This window comes from Podarcis pityusensis, assembly GCF_964106645.2.
Source record: "Podarcis pityusensis genome assembly, chromosome: 2".
NCBI classification, from domain to species: Eukaryota; Metazoa; Chordata; class Lepidosauria; order Squamata; family Lacertidae; genus Podarcis; species Podarcis pityusensis.
Window position 1 is genome coordinate 17,092,004 of NC_138029.1, and position 21,357 is coordinate 17,113,360.

The window sequence follows — 21,357 nt, forward strand, 5'->3', positions numbered from 1 at the left end:
TTTCTGGCCTATCACTTGCACCAACTTGGTGTATATATACTGTATTGGCCTGAATATAAGCCTCACTTTTTTCCAAATTCTGACCATGAAAAGTTAAAGTGCAGCTTAAATTTGCGACCTTACAAAAATTGGCTTTTACAATATCGCTGCTGAAACAGACATACGGTAAAAGGGAACGGGTGTGAGTACCTGCGGAATTTAAGGGAGAGGCTTATATTTGGGTCTTATCTCCCCCCCCCACCGCAAATTTTAAAGGTGCAGCTTATATTCGGGTGCGGTTTATATTGGGGCCAATACGGTATGTATGTTATACTAAAATAGGACCCCAACATGAGCAGGAAAAACAGATCTCACTTTTAGGGAAGAACGTCATGAAAATGTGTCCCATCGTCTTAAAAATAATAGCAGCTGAAGACTTCGGGAGGTATCTAGCAATAACTCCTGTAGCAGTTGGCTATTCAACCACTTCAAGAACAAAACCACAAGCAAAGCATTTCTAACAGCTCAGTCTTAAAAACAATTGCCCTTATCAAAGGAAATCCATATACAGAGGCAACTTTCTGACCCATGTTTTCCCATCTGCATTGTATTGGCCATCCAGGCCCCCCGACCTTTGGTTAAAGAAATGACTGTCCTAGGCCACTAGTTGTTTTCATGCATTATAAGTTGCCTATGATGAGAACCATAAGAATCTAGAACCTTGCTCTCTTACTTTGACAGGGAGCCCCATTGAGTTCAATGCACCTGGCTTTCAAACAAGCAGCTTAAAAATCACACTTTGAGCCTTATAACGTGCTGGGCGCTATTCTGGATTTCTCCCCCACAAATTCCATACGTCACCAGGGTGCCCATCTGCTCCCAAATGGGTATCAAAGCTGAAAAAACGATGAAAAGAAGGAGAACAAATTCTCTCCGCTCCTACATAGAAAAAATGCACCAGTTGCTCATGAGCAACCAGCAACTCCTCTTTGAGAGCAATGTGGGAAGGGAGATTCTCATTGGGAGAGATATTGAGTTTGTGTATTTCAAAACTAATTTGGGCTAGACATATTTGGACAGGTCCAGACACATACATGAGTATTAAGATGGCAAATGGGGTGAAAGCTGTAGCTCAGAGCACAAGCCAGTATAAATTAAATTGAAGCCAAATCAGGGAAGGAAATAGACCTGGCACACACGTACCCTGGAATTTGTACTGGTCCCCTGAGACACATTTTGTGCGTGCACAGCTGTCCTTAAAATCAATATAGCCACTGTAGAAGTAGTTATAATGTGCACATACACATCCTAAAGCAGCAATTCTGAAATGGTGTGCAGGGTTGAGCTTTGAGAGAAATGCCAGTATGCTGCAAGAAAGAAAGAAATTAAATCAAGGCTCCTGGGAACTCAGAACACCTTGGCTGCTCGCTGTGTCTCTGGGTGAGTCACTGGCCTGGCCTCCTTCAGAATCAACCTCAGCTAGGGCTAAGTAAATCTGCCACATCTTCATTGGGTATGATGGGACCATTTGGTCACTACCAAGGAGAGGCCCTTTGCTGTAGCAGCACCCTGACTTTGTGCCCAAGAGAGACCTACCTCACACCTTTCTAACTATCTTTTAGGAACCAGGATAAGACCTTGTCGTTTACTTGGGCTTTGGTTGGTTGATTTTGGTAGCTTACAGCAGAATCCCCTCCTTCTATATTCAAAAGCAAATCCTATTGAGTTCAACAAGGCTTTACTTCCAGATATGTGGGTACAGAACTGCATCCTTAATTTACTGCGGTGTTTGACTTTAGTCTCAGTCATGCTGCATGCTCAGTCTGGACTGCAGACACGACCTATTGGTTTCTGAAGTTTGTAAATGTGTGGTAGTGTTTTTATTTGTTGTTATGCTCTCTTGTTTGTTGCCGTTTTCGTTTATGATGTTTTTTAATGAAACTTTGCTAGGTAGCCTTGAATACCATTATGGCAGAAAAAGTGGCATACAATTCTTTCAAAATGAATGAAGGCATATTATTGTCCAATATAATTATTCTTCCTCAGGGAAATTATTCTTTACCAGGGCTGAATGTATTCCTCAATCAATCAATAAATCCCTATTAAAGGCAACCTTTGAAAAAGCATCTATATATTATGCAGTTTGAGCAAATGAGTATAATTTATTTTTACTTTGCATAGAGTTTTCTGAAATTATTACTGTTTTCGTTTGGGTCCAGTGCTCACAGGGCAGAGACAAGGATCTATGCAGAGCATTGAGTTTTATCAGGAAAATTATTCAGCCCTCCCTCTGTCTTCTGAGATTTTAGCAGGCTTTGCCCACAACATCTTGATACCCCCTGGGGCTATAAACTTCTAAAATAAAACAAAACGAAAACAAAACCCTAAGGATGTGAAAGCTGACACTGTCATTAAGCTAGATTCTGAACACAGTCTCCCATTCTACACTTTTGCTGTGATTCTTGAGAACTGTGGCGTGTGCATGCACACAGTCCACAATATACTTTTATGCACATATGATGTTGCCCAAACTGTCTCCTGTTCCTTGTAGACAACCTTTGAAACACTTGGTAACGGTTGCTCTTTATTCCTGGATACTGGGCTAGACAGAGTGTTGCTTAAGCTGCTATGGCACTGTTGTGTATTCTTAGCACTTTTCTTTATTTTGTATGTGGTCCACTACATTCTTTAGATGAGAAGAATGCTGTGAATGAGCACCTGCATCCTCCACCCATTCCTGTCCTGGTCCAGGACAGATTTTTTGCTAAAGGGCCACTGAGGCAGCAACAGGTGATGGCTGGTCTACATACCAATTGCTTTACAGATAATCTCCTCTCTAAACGAGTTTCCCTTGGCTTCCTTAAAATCATAACCATGAGACATGCCAGACTGGATTATCAAACTGAGTTTCTTGACCCTGGCGCTGGTATCATGTAAGGGTTAGACCAGTAGTTCCCAATTAGGGGTCCGCGGAAAGCACCCAGGGGGTCCACAGCCCATCCCTTGCCCTCCCCCCAACTAATTTTTTGTCATTTTTGCATGATAATATCCCACATTTTATGGTTTGTGTTGTTGTTTTTATATAGTATACCTAAACCCTTTGCTTTTTAGGGGCTACCCCACATTTTGTTCAAAAAAATGCTTTGAAGAGGTAACTACCATAGAGTTATCACCATTTTCAAAAGTAGGGGGTCCCTGGCTTGGCTTTTGAAAAATAGGGGGTCCTCAGTAATTAGCTAATTGGGAACCCCTGGGTTAGAGAAAGGTACTAGAATCCCACAGGAAACAAATGTAAGATAACATGCCCTTATGAAAGCCTCATCTTAGCACAGATTCTAAAGCATATTATCTCCACTGTCAGAGAAAATGTACTTCTGAATATAAGTTGCTGGAAACTGCAGAAGGTGAGAGTGCTATTGTGGTCACATCCTGCTTACAGGCTTCCCATGGGCCACTGTGAGAGCAGACCACTGGTCTGATGTTCTCTTAGGTTCTTATTCTTGATCTGGGCAACCTTGTCATCCCCAGAGATACAAAACAAACAAAAACTTTCAGTGTACTACATATTAATCTTTAGCTAAGTAGCCACTATACTCAGGAAGTTCTTACCAATACACAAAGTTTCAAGAAATATATGTATGTGTCAGAGTGAGTGTGAGAGAGACTTACTCCTTATTTCATTACTGAGGGGTATTTGCCTTAACACCTTTAAGTCCACATATTTTTTACTTTAAGAACTGGGATGGGATCATCAAGCTGCACCATCGGGTGCAGATTAGGCTAGTTTCCTATGCCTTCTAAACCAAGAGAAGGAAGAACTGGCTAGCAAGGAGGCTGATAATCAAAGCAGAAGACAACATGACAGAACCCCAGTTAAATGGGTGAATCAACACAAAGCTCAGGTTGTAGCAGTAAGGTGGAAAACAAGTAGTGAAGGAGGCATTTATTCCAACACTTATGAATAAGGCTCAACGTTTCAGCAGATAAAATGAACCAGGACTGAGGAAATGGCTTTGGAATAGTAACAGCAAGAGGACAATCGCTGACATGTGATATGGTGTGAATGTGGGCGGGGGGGGGAATGGAATTGGTCAATGTTAATCTCTTTGATTATATTAAAGCTAGTATTTTAAAGGCAGTTTACTTTCTATCTTGACACTAAAACACCTGAACCCCATCAGACCACCCAAGACCACTGTCATCATCCCTACCATCATCTGAATGCCAATTTATGTTCATGGCTATTTGGACAGAAGAAAAAATCCTTCATGATTCAGATTAGCTAGTGGCCTCAACATTTGTCTTGTTTTATCACGTTTTTGTATTAAGCAACTTATTTTCTAATGCTAGAGTAAGCTGAAACTGTATGTTTCGAAGGCATCTGATCAAAATTGCTTTCTGCTTGTGTCACAATGAGTTTGGGATCATGTGGCTTATTCTACATCGGTGGGGTCTTGCCTTGAGGCAGGACTTAATGATGACCCTGTCTTTGGTAGTTCTATGGTTCAGAAACGCCATTTATCACAGTGTCATTAACCTCACTCCTTACCTTGCAAAACTCCTCTGAGCAAACCACTGGATACGTTTATTCCAGTGTGTTCAATATATTTCAATGGTCAGAGAGTGTAACAGGAAGGTAATCAATAACGAATGGAAATTGCATGACTGGCATGGATTGTGTACTGTTAAAATGAGCCTGGTTAATTAATGGATGATTGAAACGTTAAAGTAACTGGGGAAAACCAATATATATTAGTACCATGTTATAGAAAACAATATATTAAAACAAATCAGATCATGGGGATAGAAAGTTGGCCAATTGCACAAAACATAGCTTCTCCAGTTGCTTTGGGGCACACTATGGAGGAGTTATACATGTCTCACTGAAAGCATCATTTTCCTCTAAATTGGAATGAAAGCAGAACATGTTTGTAAGCCAAATTCTTAGCTACACCAAATCACACTACCTACTTCCAAGCAACTGAAATCCAGTTCTATTTACAATGATGATTAACCATTGACAAAGCTGCCTAAGAGAAGAGGAACCAATTTATCATCATTTCCAATCAGAAATAGATTCTTTCTGAAAGAAAAAAAAATTAGTTAAACACGAGCGAGTTTCATCTGGCAGTAACTGGAAGAAACTTACCAGTTGACGTTACCAGTGATTTCAGCTGGGAGATTCTTACTGACTAAATATATCCATATATTACATCATTCAATGTGGAAATCCGACTCTAAGGAACTGGCTTAAAAGAATGGGTTTTAAAGTCTGAGGGCAGACCAAACAAGGATTTCATTTACAGATGGGTAGCCGTGTTGGTCTGCCATAGTCGAAATAAAAAAATTCCTTCCTGTAGCACCTTAAAGACCAACTAAGTTAGTTCTTGGTATGAGCTTTCGTGTGCAAGCACACTTCTTCAGGATTTCATTATCATGTGAGGTTTGGGTTAACCCCACACAGTCAAACATCAACATGTAAGAGAATGTCAGCATCCTGCAAACACGTGCTACTAACCATCTCCTTGACATGTTAACCCATTGGAGAGCATTGGAAATATTAAGTCCTTGAAATAAATTTGCCACTCCCTGAAGCATGCTGCAGTAACACAAAATGATAGGTGTAAACCTGTAGTGATTTCTAGTTACAAAAGATTGGGCCATTGGCTACACATTCCACCCTAAAACCTATTCAATATGAACTGCAAATAACTTTTCAAATAATTAGAAAACTAATAAACTATGTTTACATTGTCTAGAGGGATCAAGCACCAGCCTGGTCCACCAAGCAGAATGGACTAACAGACAACATAGGGCTAAGATACCATTTTAAAGGTTTAGGATGAAAGAGGAAATCATCTGGCTAGCACCACATGACAGCTGTTGACTTCCAGCTGGACAGATCAGATGCCCAGATGTCTGTTTGTCATGAAGTATACTGGTGATGGCTCTTCAGTGTGACAATGAAGAAGGGTCATTATATCTCTGGGGCTATAACAAGGTGCCGAATGCACCTACTTTATGACAGAAACAGTTCATTTTTCTAGATGCTTAATGCACTCCAATGAGCATTTCTCAATGTGATAGGACCACGGAGGCTATTCTGTGTGGCAGTTAACTCCACGCAGCAACCCAGGTGATGCTGGTTGCTCACTACATAATTCAGCCCTGACTGGGGCTGAAATTGTGCTGCCACTGCAATTTCCTGGGGTGGCAGCTTGCAGCGACATGGAGAGGAACTATACAGTGGGGCCTGAGCCACGCGGCAAACCAGTACACACAGCACAGTTCACCATACAAAGTCACTGCTACCCGGAGGCATCTTCAAGAGGCCCCTACAAGGCATATTGCACATCTATAACAAAGGTATCTGTAATTTCCATTTATTATTAATACTTTATATGGAATCTTAGCTTTGCACTGTGATTTCATATCTCACTGGCCCTTACAGTAATTTTGCGAAATGGGTTATGGAATCATTTCCATTTTGCAGATGGAGTCTTGAGGCAGACAGAGAGAGAGTGAGTTACTTGCTCCAAAAGGGCACCCAACGGGCCCATGGCTTTTAAAACCGTTTTTCAAGTCCTCCCCTTTCATCTCTACTGGGCTTACTGGGCTTCATTATGTTTCTTCTGTGATGTAATCATGCAACCGTCTTTTACAAAGGGGGGGGGGAGAGATTCCTATGGACATGCGGGTGTTTCCTTTTGCTACCTCCACGCTAGAATCAAACAGCCTTGAAATTCTTTCATTTGATAAAGACACTGGGATCGCTTTGAGGATGCTTTTCAAAAGCAACTGCGCGCAACCACGTTACTAAATAAATAAATAAATAAATGAAGCCTGGCTTTCTTAAGGGGAATTGCTTCTCTTCCCTCATCGCCACCACCAGCAAAAGCCTAGATGATTGGCGTGAGGTCCTAATGGATAGGCCCAAGCGACACAGAGAAAACGCACAGCCCATTAAAGACAAAAACAAAAAACAAACTATAACCCCCCGCAAGAAAACCTGTCCTGTAAAAAAATCTGCGCGCTTTGTAACGAAGATCTCTTCCCCTTCCCGTCGGAGTCCAGGGAGCTGTCCATTTCAGCACCACGTTCCTAAACCGCTCTCCCCTTTAGTCCAACGCCGCAGAAAGACAGAGCGGGTGGGGGTGGGGGGGAGAGGAATAAAAACCTCAAGCAAAAGCGGATACCGAAGGTGGTGATCAATTTATGGGGGCCGGGAGAAGATCTCAAAAATAAAACACCCTAAATAACATTCCTTTTCTTCCACCGCTCCTCGATTTAACCCTTTCCCTGTAAAACACAGTAGACAAGCATTCCCCCCCCCCCCCAATGACGGGGAGACGCCGGCGACAGCAGAGAGCGAAAGCTAATCACCTCTCCCCCCCACAACCCCATTCAAAAGGAAAGTCTTTTGGGGAAGCCGCTGTAACTCCTCCCTCTCCGCCTCCCATCCCCACACCCGGTAAGGTGTCTCCGATGGAGCGCAGGACGCCAGGGTCATGAGTTCGCACGGCGGAGGAGAACGCTGCAGTGTGACAAGAGGCAAGCAGCGCTTCCCTAGGAGTCGGCGCGCAAGAGACGAGAGCGCGAAGCGGCCACATCGCCAGGCCGTCCACCCCCAACCCCCTCGCCCCACACCTCCCTGTCCCACCTAAGAAACCCAGATGCATCCGTACCCATCACACTGGGCTCTTGCAACACGCTCAGCAGATGTAGATGGGGAAGGCAGGCGGGCGATCTCTGACTCCTGCAGTCTCTGCCCCCATCCAGAAGGGCTGCGCCGCCTGCGCTCCTTCTCAGCACCCCCCTGCTCAGCCCTTTGCAACACAATAAAACAAAACCGATGCACCTTTGATCTCCAGCAACGTGGATCCTCTCTCTCCCCCACCGGCCTTTCCAACTTCCTCTAGTCCTCCACGCCCCCTATGTCCTCCCCACATCGGCTGAGTGGACACAAGAGGCACAGCGAGGCGGCGGCGGCGGGGGTAAGGGTGGGGGAAGAGAGAGCGCCTCCCTCACCCCGGCTCCAGCCAAGGAGATTTCCAAATAAGACAACCCCCTGCTCCTCCTCCTCCTCCAAACTCAGGATAAAACTTGCCGTCCTTTCACTTCGTCCACTGGGAATGCGTTGGGGGGGGAGGGGAGGGAGAGAAGTGTGGGGGTGTATAATGACAGCTCTAAGTTAGTCCCCTAATGGGAGGAAGCCTCGTTCTCTGTTCCTCTCCCCCCTCCCTGGGACGAAGAAGAAAAAAAGATCGGGGGGAAGAGATCGAGACTGGGAGTATGGGGGGGGGGGAGAGGGAGGGGTGAAGGAGGCTCTAGACCCTGAGTTTTGCGGAAGATTTGGGAGGGAGGGCTTTGGGGTTAGTTGTTTTTCAATCTGGGGCTGAAATGAGCCCCGTGTGAAGGCCAATACAGACTAGAGGGCCCGGATTCAAGGATGAGGGAGCCTTGCCAAGAAAAAGGTGGCCTGCTAAAGGATAGGAAAGGAGATTGGAACGGGGGGGGGGGAATGCACCAGTTCCACCAGCCCCCTCACCGCCGCCACCTTCACCTCTCTCTCTCTCTCTGCCTCCCGCCCCAGATGCTGGCCTGCCTTGCCTTGCCTGCAGCAGCGGAAAGTCGGCGCCGCGCTCCTTCTCCCAATGCAGAAAAAAAAAGACGCTCGAGAGGTTGCTGCTGGGCTATGGGGGAGGCGGGGGGAGGCAAGGATCGGCTTCCCTCGGCTGGGGAAAGGTAGGAGTTGGCCAGCAGCCCTGCAGAGGAGAGCGCAGGGCGAGGGGGGCGCAGCAGACCCTCCACCCAGCCTCCAAGTACCCAGGAGGAGCCCGTTCTTTGGAGGGCTTCCCAAGTGGGGAGCAAGAGCAGCACCGCTCTGAAATCCGGGGTGGGGGAGCAAGAAAACGGGGGAAAGCCTGCTATACGGCGCGGGGAGGGGGTGATGGAAAAGGAATAGCACTAGGAAGCATTCCCCCACCCCCGCGATCTGGGGAACTGCTTGAAAAGGCTGGGGGGTGGGGGGAGAGAGAACGATCTCCCACTGTTGGACTTGGGGCCATCAAGGCTCGGGCCCATGAGCCCCCTTCCCCACACTTCTTCCCCCAAGAGTGGGGAGGTCGGAAAGTGTGTGCGTCTGTTTAGGCGGGGTTGGAAGAGAAGCACCGGCCCCTGCTCCGGGGAAATCGCTCTGCGGCAAAGCCCCTGCCTGGAAGTGGAGGGCGGTGGGGTGGGGTGGGTTGAATGAAGGAGGGAGGGAGAGAAGAGGCAGGTTCAGGTTTTTTATTTTTGGGGTTTTTTTAAATTCAAATCCCAACCAAGGGGAGGAAGATCTGTTGGGGGGTGGGATTCCCGCGGGTCCTCGTCCCCCCACCGCCCACCCCCCGGTCCCTGCGATCACGCTGGAGTGCCCCCCCGGGCTGGCGGTGCAACTTACTGTGGCTTCGGCGCTAGCGCGACTCCTGCAAGGCGTTGCTGGACTGCAGAGGTGGGGAGGCTGCAGGAGAAACTGCGGTTGTCGCCATCTTGGTGCGCTGCCTCCCCTGCCTTCCCCCCAGTGCAGCGCGCCGTTCCCTTGCATAATTGATGACTCTCAGCAGAACGCTTAGGGAGCGTGGCAAAACTCCGCGCCCCCGCCTGCCCGCCTCCCACGCAGCCCCGCTCCCTAACCCAGGGTCCCTAACCCAGGGGCCGGGCCGCAGCCCCCAAGCAAAGTTGGCGGGAAGAAAAGTTGGGAGACCTCCGGAAGGAGGCAAGGGTCTCTCTCTCTCTCCGTCTCTAATCTCTATCTCTCTACCTCCCCCCCCCCCCGCGAGAAGAGAAACTCACTCACTTAGGCGAAGTTCTTGGGAGTTAGAGCAGCAGGCCCGACGGCACCGACGATGGGCGCAGCGGCAGGGTCCGCGTTGGCAGGGGAAGCCGAGCTGCACGCGGGTGGGGGTTGGGGGGTTGGCCGGATCTCCCCCCTTCGGCCATGTCGGGCCAAACTCTGGGCAGAATGGAGAGAGGCTCGGGCAAGCCCCACCATGTGCCGGGCGGGGGGGGGGGTGGCGGTGAGTTCCGCTTGCTAAGCAGGTCAGCTATTGTCGAAGGAGCTGGGGGGTTGGGGCGCCCACATGTGCAGCGGAGGGAGGACCTGCCATCTCTGCCGGGTGCTAAGTACACTTAGGGCAGTGTCTGGGGATTCGTAGGTATTTATGCTGGGCACAAATTCAAGAGGGCTGAGGGGGAAGCTGTTGATAAAGTCTGCTGTGGTTTTGTTTTTGTTTTTAAAAAACACACTTTTCCATCACAATTTGTCCACCTGGTTTGGAACGCTCCCCACACACAACGCATCGTATATCAGGAAAGGCTTGGGGTGCTGAGGTCATATCCGAGAGGAGCAAGGGACAGCACCTATTGCCTCTCAGAGGGACAAAATGCTGGAGGAGCCAACACTTCCCTTTCCACTATATATATAATGTTAATTATTTCATTAAGAATGTTACAGAAAGTAAAAAGAGAGAGAGAAAGAATACATCAAAAAATAAAAAATAAATAAAAGGCATTTTAAAAACAAAAATAACAATATGGCCATAAAATATAATTAAGATTACAGAGCTATATAACTTATATGTATGTAAAAGGATGAACTTACGGTTTCCCTCAAATATACATTGATTCGTGTGGGACACGCTTTTTAGGATTGACTCCAGTGTGAATGACCAAAAGAGATCTCCAATGCAAGCAGGTGGGTCACTCGGTCTGAACATTGAAATTTATCAAAGTGATTATGACATAGCAAAAGACGGGAGGGTGTCTGTGCTAGACGCAGCAGTTCAAATAACTTGTGTGTACCTCTGCCAACAGGAAGCTGGGCCACATGGTCTCCTGGTTCCACCGTGTTTATTCAGCTATAGGTTATCTGCTAGAGCTACAACCTAGCCCCTGATTCCCGATTCCCACAGTGTAAGCCTGAGCTCGTGCCAAAAAAGTCAGGGGAGAGGATGTCTATGACTCTACAAAGGCTCCCTGGATCACAGATTCATCAAACTGAGAAGGGATCCAAAGGCCATCTGTTCCAGTCCCTGCTCCCTCCTCTGTACACGATCTCGTTTGTACATTAACCAGCATTGATATGTTCTGTCGCTACTTGTAATGTTCTCAAAGCATAAGGAAATAACATCGATGGCGCATATCATAGTGGGGGAATGATATATGCATCAGTTATGTATCAGAGGATCGCCAAAGCATGTGCCATCAGGACGCAACATCATCAAAGCTAGAAGTCAGGTTATTCAGATCTAGAAATCCCCCACATTACTTTCTCGTGCAAGGTAGGGAAAGGGAAAGGACCCCTGGATGGTTAAGTCCAGTCAAAGGTGACTATGAGGTTGCAGCGTTCATCTCGCTTTTAGGCCAAGGGAGCAGGTGTTTGTCCACAAAGAGCTTTCCAGCTCATGTGGCCAGTATGACAACCGCTTCTGGTGCAATGGAACATGACGGAAACCAGAGCACACGGAAACTCCATCTACCTTCCCACCACCGCTGTACCTATTCATCTACTTGCACTGGCATACTTTTGAACTGCAGGGTTGGCAGGAGCTGGAACAGAGCAATGGGAGCTCACTGTTGCAGGGATTCGAACTGCCAACCTTCTGATTCTCATGCATGCACTCTTGGGTTGGGGCAACTGGTTAAAATGTTTTAAAATGTTTTAAATGGTTCTAATTTTGGTTCCTCTGTTTTGTTTTTGTCGGGTTGATGTTGGTTAAAGGTTTAGTTGGGGTTGGCGGTTATTTTAATTTGGGTATAACTGTAAACTCTTTATTATTGTTAATTTTTGTTGTTATTATTGGTTTCTATTGATTTATTGGTTTGTTTGTTGCTCGTATAGGATATTTTGTTTTTAAATGTTTGGTGTTTAGTTGTGCTTTTATATATGTTGTAAGCCACCCAGAGTGGCTGGGGAAACTCAGCAATCTGGGCAGGATATAACATTTTAAATTATTATTATTATTATTACTAAATTAAAGAAAACGATGGATGGCTACCTGTCAGGTTTGATTAGATGACTTTTGAGGTCCTCTCCAACTCCTAAGATTTGATGAGATCCCAAAAGGTAGAGAAGATACTTTGTAGTGGGCAAGTACCACTGGGAATGTGGGAAGCTTCTGAATCACACCAGTGGGGGCTGGTCCCTTTGGGCAAAGAGCCATCCCCCCAAAACCTTACAGCCAGTCCAAGAGTGGCACTGTCTGTCAGATTCCACCTCCTTAATTTCAGTGCTGCCCTTGTAGAACTCAGCAGGGAAGAGGATGGGAACAAAACGAGAATTAGTTGGCTCTGTCTTTTGGTAGTTTTGTCTCCACTTATGGTTTAGCTCCCTGACTTCCGTCCCATCAGCTCCAGCAGACAACAGCCACCACTGAATCACTCAAAATCGTTTCTCAGGTAGGAATGAGAGTATGGCAATTAAGAAAAGGAAATGTAGGAACTGGGCTGGTTTGGGACAGTTGGTCATTCCGTTTTATCCTAGATTTTTAACTGAATGAAAGTCAAAGGATAATCTGAGCATGTCTATCCTAGTTGACTGAACAAGAATTAGTCCCCTGCAGGGAAAATAATCCTATGTTTCCCACATTTAGTTATAAAGAACACACACTGTTTGGATTACGCAACATGATGATGTGATGGTTAGTGTGTTATGGCTGGATGAGGAAAGCCAAGGTTCAGATCCTTGAAGTTTACCAAATTTACTCAAGCAAATCACCGTCTGTGTTGCAGGAGCCAATCTCACAGGTTTGTTATTGAACCCAAATAAGGGTCTGGCTTTCAAAGGAGAAATTCCTTTGGAGAGGCTGCATGCAAATTACCGGTAACCCCTTTAAAGTACCAAATTTAGCACCTTGTGCTTGCAAGGATTTCCTACAAAAGAACAAGTGAAAGCCACAATGCCAAATCATACCTATTTATTTATTTATTTATTTGAAGTCCAGCTCAAGTACCTGAACTTATTATCTGGAGAAATGTTCCTAGTGTCACAGTTCAAGTAAGATGACAGCAAACTAGAAAAGATCCCAAGGAAACTTTTAAACATAAAGGGATTAGAACGAATGTCTAGAGAGAAGACAGTTTAGCTAGAATATGCTGACGGTTTTCAAATATTTACAGAATGTCTGAAGGAAACCAAGGAGTAAGAGTTGTTCATCCTGTCCACTGAGGACAGAATTGACTCAATTACTTTAAAGTATAGGAAGGTATAAGACGGTTAGGAACCCCCACAGATAGGAGAGACTCCACTTGTGGGAATTATCTGGCATTATGGACAGGATATCCTGCCATAGAGCAGGGAACTGAACTAGCTAATCCACATTAAACCTTATGTGATTTTTGGGTGCATGCTTCAATCATAAGCAGGTGCAGAAATTGTGTGCAATGCTTGTGTAGCACTTCAGCAATGTTTAACATGCTTTCCTCAAAGTACATCAACTGAGTCTTCAAACACTTCACACAGGCTACAATTCAGATATTTTTTTTAAAATCAAGAGGTTACTTCGGTTTCATTCATTTCAATGGGACTTCCACACACCAGTGGTGTAGCGTGGGTAGCCAGTACCCGGGGCAGGGCAAGTGTTGCACCCCCCTGGTGGACTGGGCAGCTGGGGTGGGGGCACGCACGGAGGGTGAATGGAGCTCACCTTCAACAGGCTCCTTGCCCGCTGCCTCCACCCACCTGCCCACTAGACCAAACTGCCTGCTGCCATGACTCAGCTGCCAGGGCCCCTTACCTGTTGGGTCACCTAAAAATATGTGCTCCTGGAGCCATGGCCCTCTCCCGCCCGCTATGCCTCTGACACACACATAACATTTTCTGCACTCCAGACTTGATTGTCTCCCAAGACCGAATTGCCTTTATTCCTCAGAATGTCTGAAGCATTAGTCTGCACCATCCACTTGCAGGGTGTGGTATGAGCTGGTAGATCACAAGACTCTTAATCTCAGGGTTGTGGGTTCAAGCCCCACATTGGGCAAAAGATTACTGCATTGCAGGGGGTTGGACTAGATAGCCCTTGTGGTCCCTTCCAACTTTACGATTCTATGATTTGATGAGTCTGCTATGATGCCAGAGCTGCCTGGCAGGTAAAGAATGACCCCAAATATCGACAGGTAGCTCAAACAAGCAAGTTGTGCAACACGGTCCTGTTTAGATGAAATATGCACACACAGAATTCACCACTAATGTGATCCAAAGGAAAAGAGAAGGAAGAAATAGCACAGAAGACTGTGAAACAAAATGAAATGAAACGTTGCCTCTCAGAGTCAGTTACAAAATTCTGACACAGATGGTACTTCCTAGTGGGATTTAACATGTGCAGGCTGTCACATCTGATGATCATCCACTTCCCAAGCTGCATGTGGATGTGAGAAACTGAGACTGGCTACTGTTTCCTGTGCATGCTATCATCACCCCTTCTCAATGTTCAAGAAATGATATGCGTGTGGGTTTCATGCCAATTCCTACACAGGAGAACATTCAACATATGCTTTTTTTTTTTTTTTTGGCAATGTGTGAGTCAGTTTTGCTCAGCATTCTTTCTCCTTATGGGGTCAGCTGAATGGATGTATCACATGCTAGGAAGATGTATCATTTACCTCCGGCATGTGATGGTGCAAGATATGCAATTTCTGCAAAGGAAGGTTTCACTTGGTGTGTCAGAATTAATCCAGTTAGGACGGTCATTTGTATTAACACAATATCCTGTGGCAATTCAGTTCGGTAGAACCAGCATGTGCTTTTCAAAAACAGAACGAAACCTTAGTTTTAGCGGATGACTCCAGCATCTGTATTATAAGACATGGTCAGGCTGTAATTTTGAAATTCCAAGGGTCAGTTATATCCAACCTACTTAAGGCCACACTGCACTTGTCTTTAACTCAGTTCCATCCTTTGACTGCCTGCTGTTAGACAGATGCATGAAGATGAATGGGGCCCGGTGTAGTAGCTAAAATCTGCACACCTGGAGAAGTGATGATGATATGAAGCTCTTAACAGACACCATTGTTCTATCATTTCTGCTCTCCTAGGAATTGTTTCAGCACCAGTCTCTTCCCCGCCTCCACCAAATAATTCCACCCCCCCTGAAAAAAAAGATACAGCCATCTCTGATAACTCCAGAAGAAGAAAAAAGATTTAGGGAGGTGGGACTTATTTGTTTATTCATCACTGAGCTACCAATAGGAATTTGCGTTATGATCTCCATACTGCCATTTTCCGGGTTTGTTTTAAAAACCAATGAAGTTCCTATTTACCATTCCATGGAAGTTCAGTCCTCTGGTATGCTATGACAGGAAGAAACCCCAGAAGGGGATTGGTGGTGAGCCCCATGAGCCCAAAAACTCATGTTGAATTCATACATATCCCAGGGGGATTTTCACTGCAAACCTAAGCTGAAGACAAACGTTAAGGTGAGTCTAAAATGGAGTAATGTCCCTTTGTTTTTTTGCAGTGATTTCACATCAACATCAAGCTTTTAGTGGTTGAATTTTAAACGTGTCTCCTCTCTCCCTTCTGCCATCGACCCCTCTGTCTAATTTCTGACATGCTGCTCATGGCACTCGGAAAGCCCCCCTCCCGCCCTGCTCTGGTCACCAAGCTGCCTCTTCCAAGTCCCATTGTGCCAACAAAGCTCACTCTGGCCCACCTTAGCCTGGTCTTAGTTGCCCCTTCAGCACCCTTTAAGCCTCCCACCCTCCCCACTACCTGATATTTCTCCCAGTCTTGCAAACTTCAGCATGTACAGTACTCTCAGTCTCCTAGGCTGTGATCATGTCGTTTCTGTGGGATGTGCATTTAGTACCATCACTGATGCTAAATTAAAGTTGCAAAGCAATAGTAAACCACACATTTATCTTCTTAGCTATCAGGTGGTTTTTGTCATGTAGGGGATCAGCATTTGGGTCCTTAAGGTCCAAGAGCAGATGGTTCAGCCTCTCAGTCATTTCAGGAGAGCTGGCAAGCAACAGACTCTCCTTGCCCTTCAACACCCCTGCAGGCATTTCTCAGGCTCTCACTGGTCCCCAGCCTGGCATTCTGATTGGCTTATAGAAATTTTCTATGTCTGAAGAACCTTCAGTGTTGAACCTTCTGCAGTCAGCCTTCAGCCTGCTTCCTGTGAGCTGTCTTGCAGCCCTTCCCAGTGGTCTCAGCTCCTGCTTCCCCCTTCACTTTGTTCTCCTTCAAACTGTGCTGCAGGACAGTTCCTAATGTTTGGATTGATTGCCTAATCATTGCCACTGCTTCAGTTCAGGTCCCCACCCAGGTGAGTTTTGATTTTTTTTTGACCCGAGATTAATTGTAATCTATGCAATCCTGTTTTGAAAAATTGCTTTAACCCTGATTCCTGTTCCAGTAATAGCTGTTTGTTTATAAATGTATACGTGGAGCACATGGGAAGAAAGCACACATCACTGGCCCCTGATCAGTATCCATTCAACTCCCTACATCTTACGAACAACGGAAGCCTCTTGGCAACTTACTCTGGCATCCCTCCAAATCCATATTAATTATCTTTTCTCTTTCCACATTCGGATTGAAGATGTGCTTCTTTCGGTCTGCATCCAAGCTGGGAGACACAAAATAACAGGGGCCTAGAGTAGCCTCTGGCCCTTAGTCTGGGTTTTACTGTGTATCAAGTGATGGAGCCATTCAGCATAAGCCAGGAACATGCTTGCAGCATTATAGCACTGAATGAGTTTCTGTTAGACCGACTGAAGCTTTCACATGCTCATGTAACCCGCCTATATAATATCTGAACCTTCTGAATTCTCAAACCATGATTACATACAGCCAGTGCTTTTTTCTGGGGGTACACAGGGGTACACATACCCCTAAACATTTTGTGAATCTAATTTTGGCCTCATTGAGGGGCAGTATTTCAATATGAGTAGGAAAATGAGAGTACCCCTAAACATTTTTTTAAAGAAAAAAAGCACTGCATACAGCCATATAAAGGCACACATTATGTACACAGCTCATAAGATGTATTTCTGTGATGGTGCCTTGCGTTAGACATCACCCACTAGAGACCCTTCAAGGAGAATGTGACTTGCCTAAAGCCATTCACTGTATCCTTTCATACTTCAAACTATTCACTAAGCCCGAACATCTAAGCACAATATGGCATCTATCAAACTTCATATTCTAGTATATACCCATGTGAACGTGTGTGCATCTGGAGGACCAGGGTTCAGCTCCCCACTCAGCTATGAAGTTAACTGGGTGACCCTAGGATAGTCACTTTTCTCTACCTCACCTATGCCACGATGGAGAGATAAGAACCATCTACACGACCTTGAGCTCCTGAGTGGAAAAGGTGGTATAAAAATGCAATAAATAAATGAAGTAAAGCACTGAGGCTTTTCGTGGCTGGGCTACATGCAGTGGTGTAGTGTGGGGGAGCCACATGGGTAGTTGCCCTGGGTGCAAAATTGTTAAGGTAAAGGTAAAGGTAAAGGGACTCCTGACCATTAGGTCCAGTCGTGACCGACTCTGGCGTTGCAGCGCTCATCTCGCTTATTGGCCAAGGGAGCCAGCATACACCTTCTGGGTCATGTGGCCAGCATGACTAAGCCGCTTCTGGCGAACCAGAGCAGTGCACGGAAACACCGTTTACCTTCCCACCGTAGCAGTACCTATTTATCTACTTGCACTTTGATGTGCTTTCGAACTGCTAGGTTGGCAGGAGCAGGGACCGAGCAACAGGATCTCACCCCGTCGCGGGGATTCGAACCGCCGACCTTCTGATTGGCAAGTCCTAGGCTCTGTGGTTTAACCCACAGCGCCACCCGCATCAGGGACACAAAATTTCAACACCCAGTGCTGCCTTAATATGGCTTCTCCATGCAAACTAGGAAGTGACCTCTCCCAACAACGGAATGACTCTTCTTTTTTTAATCTCTGTGGCTCCAATCTCCTGGGTGAATGCGCATGTGTACTCTGTCCACTTCCCTCCTCCCCACCCACCCATCCCCTCCATGTGGCCCCGGGTACTGGCATCCCATGCTATGCCACTGACTACACGGGCTACAGCCTTCTTCTTCTCTTGTGCGTGCTGGGAAGCAGCAGAGATGAAGCTGCTTTGTGCTAAGCTAGATCTCTTGTCTATCTAACCCTTGGCTATCAGAAGTTTTCCAAATCTCAAGTACATGTCCTCCCCAGCCCAGCTCTCTGAGACCCTTTTAACTGGAGATGGTAGGGATTGCCTTCATGTGAAATGCATGCTCTGCCACTGAGCCACAGCCTCTCCCAATCTCACATGTCGTGCCTCAAAGATGTTGCAGTCGTTGAGCATTATGCATGCGTACATGAACCACATCTAGGATGTAAATGTGACAACTATGCGGCCAATAATGCCGAGTAATAACCACAGTCAGTGAATGTGGGTACTATTTTCACTGTGTCTCCTGTCGTACCTACCACATTTCAAAGAAACAAATGTGGCCTACTGTGCACGGCAAGTGGTCCTTTGAGGTTCTCTGCAGCATGAGCACTAAAAGAAGATGAAGCCCACAGTGAAGAGGGAATAATCAATAATCTAAGCTTGCTTTGAAAACGCATATTGGTTGGCAAAGTGTTTTTGTTTAAACCACCTTGAGCAAACTACGCCAAACTCTCTGGAAGCATTTTCTTTTTGAAATTGCACTTAATTAGACAGCATCATTACGCAATTGGAATTATGAAGCGTTGCCCACAACCAGCCATCCAATAACACAAGGCTGGAAGGTATGTAAGAGTTAGACATGTTCTCAGCCATAAGCTTCAGGGAAGGAATATTCAGACTGACCCTTGCCCAGGCAGAGAAGATGGCTTAAAAATAAATCCAGATTGTCATGTGCCACGAGCAATGGGCATGGAGGGCTACGGAGCACCCTACTGTTGATGCTCAGGGAAGAAACACATTTTAGTTAAGATGAACTCTGGGCTCCTACTGCTGGGCCAGCCTAAGACTTGACAAGAATTGCCTGTGCTAAATGATCCCTCAACATCACTAGATTTGTTGACTTATTGTTTATTCCTGGAACATGTGAAGCAATCAATGAGAAAACGAGAGAGAGAGAGGTAGGGAGAGGGAGAGAACCTGCACAGAGGTTATGTCATTGTTCATTGAACATTCATTGTGATTTGCTTGCACAGAGGTTATAGAACATTGCTCAACATCATTTTTATCTCACACATGCTGGTGTACTGCCCCATCACTTTTCTTGCCACAAAAAACGCCATGGTTTTCTTTTTCTTTTGCAAGCAGGCTTGATATGCAAGAGCCCAAGAGCACCAAACCAACTTTAACTGTGCAACCTAAATTTGCCAATATAAAACTGAACTGCAGCTGCAAAATAGTAACCAGTCAGAGAGGCTTTATACATCTTTTTCCTCCCTTTTCTGTCTAATCATGTATGCAAATGCCTGGGTTACTCTACACTTTTTGCTACTCTTGGGTCTGATTCATGCATGCATGGTGTTATAGGTATAGGTAAAAATTAATAATAAGGTTTTGATTAATTGGGACATGGCTTAAAGTGCAAAACTGTGCCAGACAGGGAATTCAGGAAATTCCTGGGTTAGCTTATGCAAACCAGCCTGGCCAAGCTAGGGCCAATAAGGGAACAATAATGGACCATTGTGGAGAGGAATCTTTTAGCCTAGGCTAGGGGGTGAGATGTTACAAAGGTGATGGGGTGTATGTTTGAGGGGACAGGAAAAGGGAGCTTGGAAGCAGGGTTTTCTGGGAGAGAGGAGGAGGAAGTGAGGCTGAGATACATCTTTGGAGTGTGATGGCTGCAGGCAGCTTATGCTGCTGCCTCTTAGAATGACCACTCCCCACATCAAATGGGGGGGCGCCTTTTGCGTGGTTGTGCACAGCCCCCCCATCCCATGCAGCTCCTGGCAGTACGGGTTGGCTTCGCCCTCCCCCGGTAGGGGGAGGGACCGCCCTGTCCACACAACAGAGGGTGGATCTTACCTGGGAATCTTCAGTTGGCTCCATAGCTTCTCCCACCCTGCCCTCCCTCAGTTTAGCCTTCTTTTGCATGTTAACCTCTTCTCCACAGGTACGCGGGTGCTGTTATGTCATGGTCGCTGTTGAAGGGCTGGAAAGGAATTTTCCTGCATTGGTAGGTTTTGCCTTTCCCATAGCAAAGCATCACAAATTTGGCGGTTTCAGGCCTTGGGTGGAATCCTTTAGTCTATCTTCCCTAAATGGGGGGGGGCGTGAAGTGGTGACCCACACCCCCTCATGTGGCAGCGGCCCCAGGTTTCCCTGTTAAAGGGGTCTTGAGGGGAAGCATTGGCCATACGGCGAGAGGTTCTCATTGCTTTCCCCTGCAACGACGGCGAAATGGGGGGGGGGCAGGCTCTCTGCTTGAACATATGTTCTCCAGAGTCAGCCCAATCCCCACACATTCTGGATAACCCTGATGTCCCCCAAATCCCCGGCTGGGGATAAACGCCCAATGCCTGAGCCAAGGGCTCCCTACATCTGAAACTTAATAAAGTTGTGGACAATTTTAATCCCATAGCACGTTGTCTTGAGTCATTTTTCCACTTGGGAGTCGCCTGGGGTTGGGGGGACTCCTCCTGTCCACGCAATGACTATGCCATAAGATATGACCCCCTCCATGCAGACTGAAGGTGTAAATAGGTGAATAAACCATATTTCTTAAAGCACGACAGTCTCTGCAATGTCATCCATTCTCCAAAGGGACACAGACCCCATGTGTGTGTGCCTGTGGTCCCATGCACTCTTGCCACTGCTTGGCACTGGGCTTTTGTAACGATACACCCCTCAGCACTGGATTACTGGATACTTGCTGCTGGCATCTGTATGTGTGAACTGGCTCTGCTGCAAAGCACTGCATCTGAGATTATATGGAAGTTCTATTTGTGGTGTGAGTTCTGAAATGGTGCAGCCATACATTAAGTCATCACTGGATAGCACAGTCATCAAGTGGTGAATATGCATATATGAACTGACTCAAAATTACCATGGACAGACACATCTGAGAAAAGGGTGCAGGTGCATGGGGCAGAGTCTGGGTATGCTTGAGCTGCTGTATCTCCGTTCTTGGAAATTTATCACTGAGTGCAAAGCACAACGTGCCTGGCAATTCAAAGGAAAGCACTTTTTGCAGGCTATGGAATTTATTTGGCTATCTATAATTCAGTGTATCTTCCAAACAAGCTCCACACCAATCCAATCCATTATTTACAAATGTGGCTTTCTAGTGAGGCCCCGTTTCCAAAATGTGTCCACAGACAAATGAAGAAGCGTCATCTTACATTGACATTATTTTAAGGAAGATTAGCTTGTGCAAAAGGGAGGAGGAGAGTTGACC

At 46.1% G+C, this 21,357-nt stretch overlaps 1 protein-coding gene and 1 long non-coding RNA gene across 2 annotated transcripts in view; both read right to left on the reverse strand.

Annotated features, from left to right (window-relative positions):
* Positions 1-7,977, reverse strand: part of SCN8A (sodium voltage-gated channel alpha subunit 8) — a 109,974-nt gene extending 101,997 nt beyond the window's left edge. Inside the window, exon 1 of the mRNA XM_080994336.1 lies at positions 7,838-7,977. The gene's annotated coding sequence lies outside the window, so the exon portion shown is untranslated. The remainder of the gene's footprint in view (positions 1-7,837) is intronic.
* The window catches only part of LOC308471240, a 213,737-nt gene that overhangs the window by 101,997 nt on the left and 90,383 nt on the right, over positions 1-21,357 (reverse strand). The window lies entirely within an intron of this gene.